Source organism: Mesoplodon bidens (genome assembly GCF_964165515.1).
Source record: "Mesoplodon bidens genome assembly, chromosome: 13".
NCBI lineage: Eukaryota > Metazoa > Chordata > Mammalia > Artiodactyla > Ziphiidae > Mesoplodon > Mesoplodon bidens.
Genome location: NC_138169.1, coordinates 85,992,613 through 85,998,612, shown reverse-complemented (window position 1 = coordinate 85,998,612; position 6,000 = coordinate 85,992,613).

Below are 6,000 nucleotides of genomic sequence, written 5' to 3'. Positions count from 1 at the left end.
GACGCTGGTGTCTGGGCCGCTTCTCCAGCTGCCCTCCCCAGGCCTGAGCCTGGACAGCCCTCACCGCCATCCCAGGGGCCCGGGCCTCCGGCCGGACTGGCTCCGCCCGCATCTCCCTTGGGAGAGTCCCCACCACGGCATCCCGGGGCTGGCCTTCTTCTGGGATTGAGGGGCCCAGGGTGGGCTCGGGGCCTGGAAAACCCAAACCACATTCACGAGAGGAAGACACAGAAACACGCATCAGTGAGCAGATTCCAGCTGTCACAGTGGAGAAGTAAATGGAGGAGAGAAGCATCCAGGGAAAGCCGAGATGAACCAGCAGTCCCCTGCCTCCCGTCCCTTCAGAGGAAACCTGCCTGGATCAGCGTCTGGATCACACAGCACCTGAGAGCCGCTCGCTGCTGCCACGTGCCAAGAGGGACACCAGTACGCTGACCTCAGGGACCAGGACACAGGGTTGTGCCTCTCGTCAGCATCCTGGATGCAGGGCAGGGAACCCTCGAAGACCTGCTACCCTGGAGCTGCTCAGGGAAGAAGCAGCAAGTCACTGTCTGCCGTCAGATGGTGGGGCAGGAACCAGGGCTTCTGCTGCCTGCTCCCTGTCCGCCAGACCGTGGGCGGGGCGAGGGAGTCCTCTCTGCCAGGAGCCCACTGCCGGGGGCCTGGACATGCGCAGGTGCACAAGGCAGGGAAGGCCGGGGAACGCTCCAGAGGAACGGGAAATCACGGCGGGAGGAGGGAGAGGAGAGGCTGGCCCACGGGCGGTGGGGGGTGTCGAGGGGTCCAACCCCAGGTCTCCTGTCCCCGCGGAGGACTCAGGCCAGCCTGTGAACACACTCACCCTGCAGGCCGGCGAGCTGGGCGCAGGCCTTCCTGCTGCAGGCAAGGCTACCCCAAGGTCCACGCCAAGGGCCTGGCGGGCAGAGAGCGGCAGAGAGCACGTGCACACAGAGTAGGGTCGCCCTCCCAGCCACGGCAGCGCCCTGCCGGCGGTCTGAGGGGGCCTGTCCCAGCACTGCAGCGCTCCGGCAGCATCCCTGGCCTCCACTCACTAGATGCCAGTAGCACCCCGTACCCCTAGTTGTGACACCACCCACACTGGAGCTGTTCCACTTAGGACTGCACTGTGGGACCCCTTGGGTCCCTGGCAAAGGGACAGCCTGTGTCCCGCCCCATCCGGATGAATCCGCGGCTGTGAGCACAAGCCTTCTTCCTTAGACCATGAAAAGTGACAAGAAATTCAGCGTCAGGGGTTGCTGGATACGTGTTGTTCTTTCCACGGGATCCCCCAAGACTTCTCCCCCTAAGACCTACTCCATAGAGACGCGTGGTTGGATCTAAGCCACTATCGAAGCTTCCCTATTTCAGAGGTACTGAGGCGTGAGCATGTGCCTTTTTGGAATCACAGAAACCTGGTATTATTTTCCCCCTGTTGGCGCTTCTCTCTGGTCTCTAATGGACCAGCTTCATCTCGGGCCGCATCAGGGGTGCAGCTGTGTGTAACAGTAGGTTCACGGTTGGGGCTGCATGTCCTGCTGGTGCAAAGATCCCCCTCCAGAAAAGGAAAAGTCATGATCATTCAAGACCACCAAGAACACCAGGATTTCTTCTCCAGGCGTCAAGGAAGGAATAATGGGTGGAGTAAACAGCACTGGCCCAGGACCTCAGGGCTAGCAAGAAATGGGGATAAGCGCACAGAATTCTAATTTTAAAAGAACAGAGCAGGGCTTCCCTGGTGGCGCAGTGGTTGAGAATCTGCCTGCCGATGCAGGGGACATGGGTTCGAGCCCTGGTCTGGGAAGATCCCACATGCCGCGGAGCAACAAAGACCGTGAGCCACAACTACTGAGCCTGTGCGTCTGGAGCCTGTGCTCCGCAACGGGAGAGGCCGTGACAGTGAGAGGCCCGCGCACCGCGATGAAGAGTGGCCTCCTCTCTCCACAACTGGAGAAAGCCCTCGCACAGAATCGAAGACCCAACACAGCCAAAAATAAATAAATAAATTTATAAAAAAAAAAAAAAAAGAACAGAGCACAGTTAGCCGGGGCTACACGGGCACAGACTGTTATGCTTCCCTTAAGATTATGGTAATCATGAACCAAGAGGAAATCTTCTGCCATCTACGCCCGTTGACAAAAAGCTCAAAAGTCACCTTGACATGTACGACACGACCATGGGTGAACTCAACTCAGTATATGTCGTGAGGTTTGGTCTCAGGACCTTCCTCATCAAGGAATCCCAGCAAAAGGTGGAAACAAGTAGAGAAATGTGTGTTGAGCCTCTTGACCAATAAGAATTCTGTTCACACTGCGTCTACTGCTCAATTCACGCCAAAGATTTTTGTTATTTGAGAAAATTATGACTAAAAAACCAGAAAGGAAGGCTTAGATGACAATGAGGAAAACTGCAGAACAGAGAACTCGCGTATTGACCCACTCACTCACCATGACCAGCTGAGGGCCCACGGTGTCCCAGGCTGCGCTCATAGCTGAGGGCAAAAGTGACACTGCCCTTGAACTGACACTCTGTTGGGGAAGCAGAGACAAAGGATAAGCCATCTGAGCTCCGTGAAGTGCACAGAGCAGGGAGCAGGTGGACAGCCCTCACCTCCCACCTGCCCAGACATCACATCCTCGGGGACGGGGTGCGCTCAGTTAACATCTCATGTCGCGGCCGGAGCCCAGCCTCACCTCTCGGGGCCTTCTCCTCCATGAGGGCGAGAGACCGGCTTGCAGGATGCTGTGACTGCACCACCGTTAGCAGGAAAGTGCCTCGCTGTAAAGCCAGGCTCCGTAACAGGCCACATCGGGCAGCTCTGACGCGAAGGCATCCTCACTTCGGGGACCTGCAACAGGGGCAGAGGCGGAAGGTGGACCCAGCCAGGTGGCTGCATTTCCTTTAGGGCTCTGGCCCCATTTTCAGATGGGTCAGGGTGGCTCTGAAGGTCCGCTGAGGCTTTGGGGAGCAGCAGGGCCAGAGGACAAAGGCCATCCTGCTAAGGGGACCCCTTCCCAGCCAACACTGCCCTGACCGCTTCCCACGCCTGGAGCAGCTGGCAGCCCCAGATAAGCCCGAATAAAGCTCCTCATCTCTAAACACGAACCCAGTTTGGAAATTAAAACACAAACGTTGCGTGTTGCTTTTATCCCTCTACTTAAAAAGTTATTTGAAGAGTAACACGAGCCATTCTGGAGCGAACTGGAGATGCAGTGGCAGTGTGGAGTGTTCCATGTGCTCCTGTTTATCCCGGTGATAAATTACCTCCTCATGATGCTGAACGTCATGTTGAAATTAGGTCATTTTAAAAGAATTTATTAAAAGGTATTGCAAACGCAGAGCCGTGGAGTAAGTAAAAGACTCCTTGACTGAGAGATTTATAATGGATCTACTTAATTCTCCTAATGGGCCTTTGTGACCACGTGATTGAACAGGTGGTTCTGGCCGTCTCCTGGCCGGGCTTGCGCTGTCCCACACCCTCCGCGTCCAACTGCGCTGGAGAAACCAGAATCCTGGGCTGAGCTGGAGCCACCAGGTTCTCTATCTCATGCGTATTTCTCGAGACGAAGGTTCCTCACGAGGCCGCTGCTTCACTGATTTTACAGACCAGGATCCAGGAAGGCAACAGGGATTAAGTGACTTCCCCTTATTTCCATAACGTTGTGCACTTGTCGCTTTGCTGGCACGCAGACGGGCGCAGGTGCCAACAGCTCTGGTCCCCATTCTAGAATCCTGCATGCGAATTCTTCATCAAGTACCTGCCTCCACGAAGACCATGCGCGTCCCTCCTGGTGACACAGGTCTTATACTGAGTTCTCTGTTCCTGATTTCCATCTTCCCTGTATTAGAAAACGTTTGGGGTTTTCTCCCAACTTGTTGGCCGGAAATGGGGCCCCTGCGGAAGTGCAGTTCAAGAGCAGGACTGGAGGGAGGCCGGGTCCCGGGTTCACTGACCGCGAACCACCTGGGCCGCCCGCTGCCACCTCACCTTCACTCCCTCCTCCCGAGTCTCCACAGTATTTATTTCACGGGGCTACTTTTCATGGCGACAAACCATTATCCCACGGTTGAAAGCCCGACCTCCAATTATGAAAACTGCCAAGGGGACCACCAAGAGGAGACCGTCCCGCTCTCCCCTCTGTGTGAAAACGTCCGGCGCCGGGTCCTTCCGCGGGCTCGCGGGCGCACGCGTGAACCGCCCCCGGGTGAGGGCGCAGGGCGCCTGCGCACTGGCCACACTCGGACCGCGCGCCGCAGCCCCCGCCGCCCCCCCCACCCCGCCCCCGCCCCCGCCGCCGCCCCCGCCGCCGCCGCAACCGCCGCCCTGGCCCTGCTTTCTCTCTCCAATTGGAAAGCGGCGCCAGGTTTTCCCGTCAGCCGCTGCCACGTCTCCAAACGGCTTTTCAGTGTCAGGCCTATCAGGAAATTAACTCATCACGCAGTGACAGCTGCTAATTTTTTCCCCTTACATGTCAGATGGATCGCCCGCTGAAGCTAATAATGAATCACCAAACCCTGATTAGAAGGTGCTTCCGAAACGTATAACTGCCATCTGAGCGAACTTTTTTCTTCATGTAAAATGATATCACCCTAGAGGAGCAGAAAACGGATTGTATTCTTCAGCAAGATGGAATAGGAGGCGGCTGCTTACGTGCGCTGCGCGCTCTCTTAAATGATGGGCGAATCTTAAACAGTAAAAGGAGTGAGAACTTAACAGCTCTTTTTGTCGTTCGCTCAACTAAGGGCCTTTCGTCCTTCCTAATTTTCTTCCCAGAACCTCCTCTGGGTTAGGGCTCTAAGCTGGTACTTCTTATGCCATTGTTTCATGTTCGGGATAACAAAAGATTTGCTAGAACCGAGAGATACAAATTCTTCCCGTTGGTCACAGGATTTCCTAGACGCAGTGCTACTAGGCAGCGGGGCCCTTGCTGCTCAGAGGGGTGGTGGGTCCGAGCGGCGCAGGTGGGCGTGGCCAGGGCCAGGCCTGGACCTCCGCAGGGTCTTCTGCATGACCTGTTAGGTGACTGAGCAAAGATCCACTGAAGCTCCTCCGGGCTGTCTTCTAGGACTTGGGGTCCATGTGTCTGGGTTGAGTTGATAAATGAATGGAACTTTCAGTGCTATGCTGACAGCATCTTATCACATTTACTGGGTTCTTCAAAGCAAATCAAGAAGCAAGAGGAGTGTTCTTTGCCTCTCTCAGGTGATGTGGGTCTGTCTGCTTGGGTGTTGTGTGGGGTAGGACTTGATTTGGAGAAGCCTCCCCCGCTCGGCTCCAACTGTTCAGTGAGGCCAGAGGCATCCGGAAGGATGCCTGTCTGAGCCACGCACTTCCCTTGTGACCTTATGCGGCTAGAACTTTCTTTGTATGGAGACGGTGCTGCGGCAACTCTCCACCATGCACGCGGCATTGTCCACGTCCGTAGGCTGATTCATTCGGGCAGGGAGTCCCGGCTTCCTCGCCACGGGTCCTGGAGGCGCAATCATTTAATTGGCTGTAGTTTAATAAAAAGGTGTTCCTTCTGGATTACGGTCTCCAAGTGAATGTTTCTGTTGCTTTGCTTTTTACTTCTTTAAGGTTCTACTGTCTTCTCCAGCCCAACCTCCAGGAAGGCTAAGGCTCGCCGTGTGTCCCTTGCAGACGATTGAGCTGTGGGGAGAGCGCCCGCATCGCCCTCGGCGGCGCCTCAGTATTCCGAGGCCCACGCTCGTGTTTGTGCTTCTTCAGCGCCCTCACATTCCAGTAGCTGTGTCGGGAGAGAGAAAAGGGAGCCCACGTTAACCCGGCTCTATAGGTAATTACAGGACACAAGAGCTTAGTGAATCCTCTGCGGTCCTTCGGAGCCTCGAAACACCTTCGGTCCAATTTTTCTTTGCAAAGGCCTGCTCCTTTCATTGTGCATACAACGTGATTGCTGGTTTGACACTGCAGGCTACACTGGTTTCATGAAGGATTAAATGCCACCCGAGACATATTTATCCCAAATAAATCACAAACGGTAA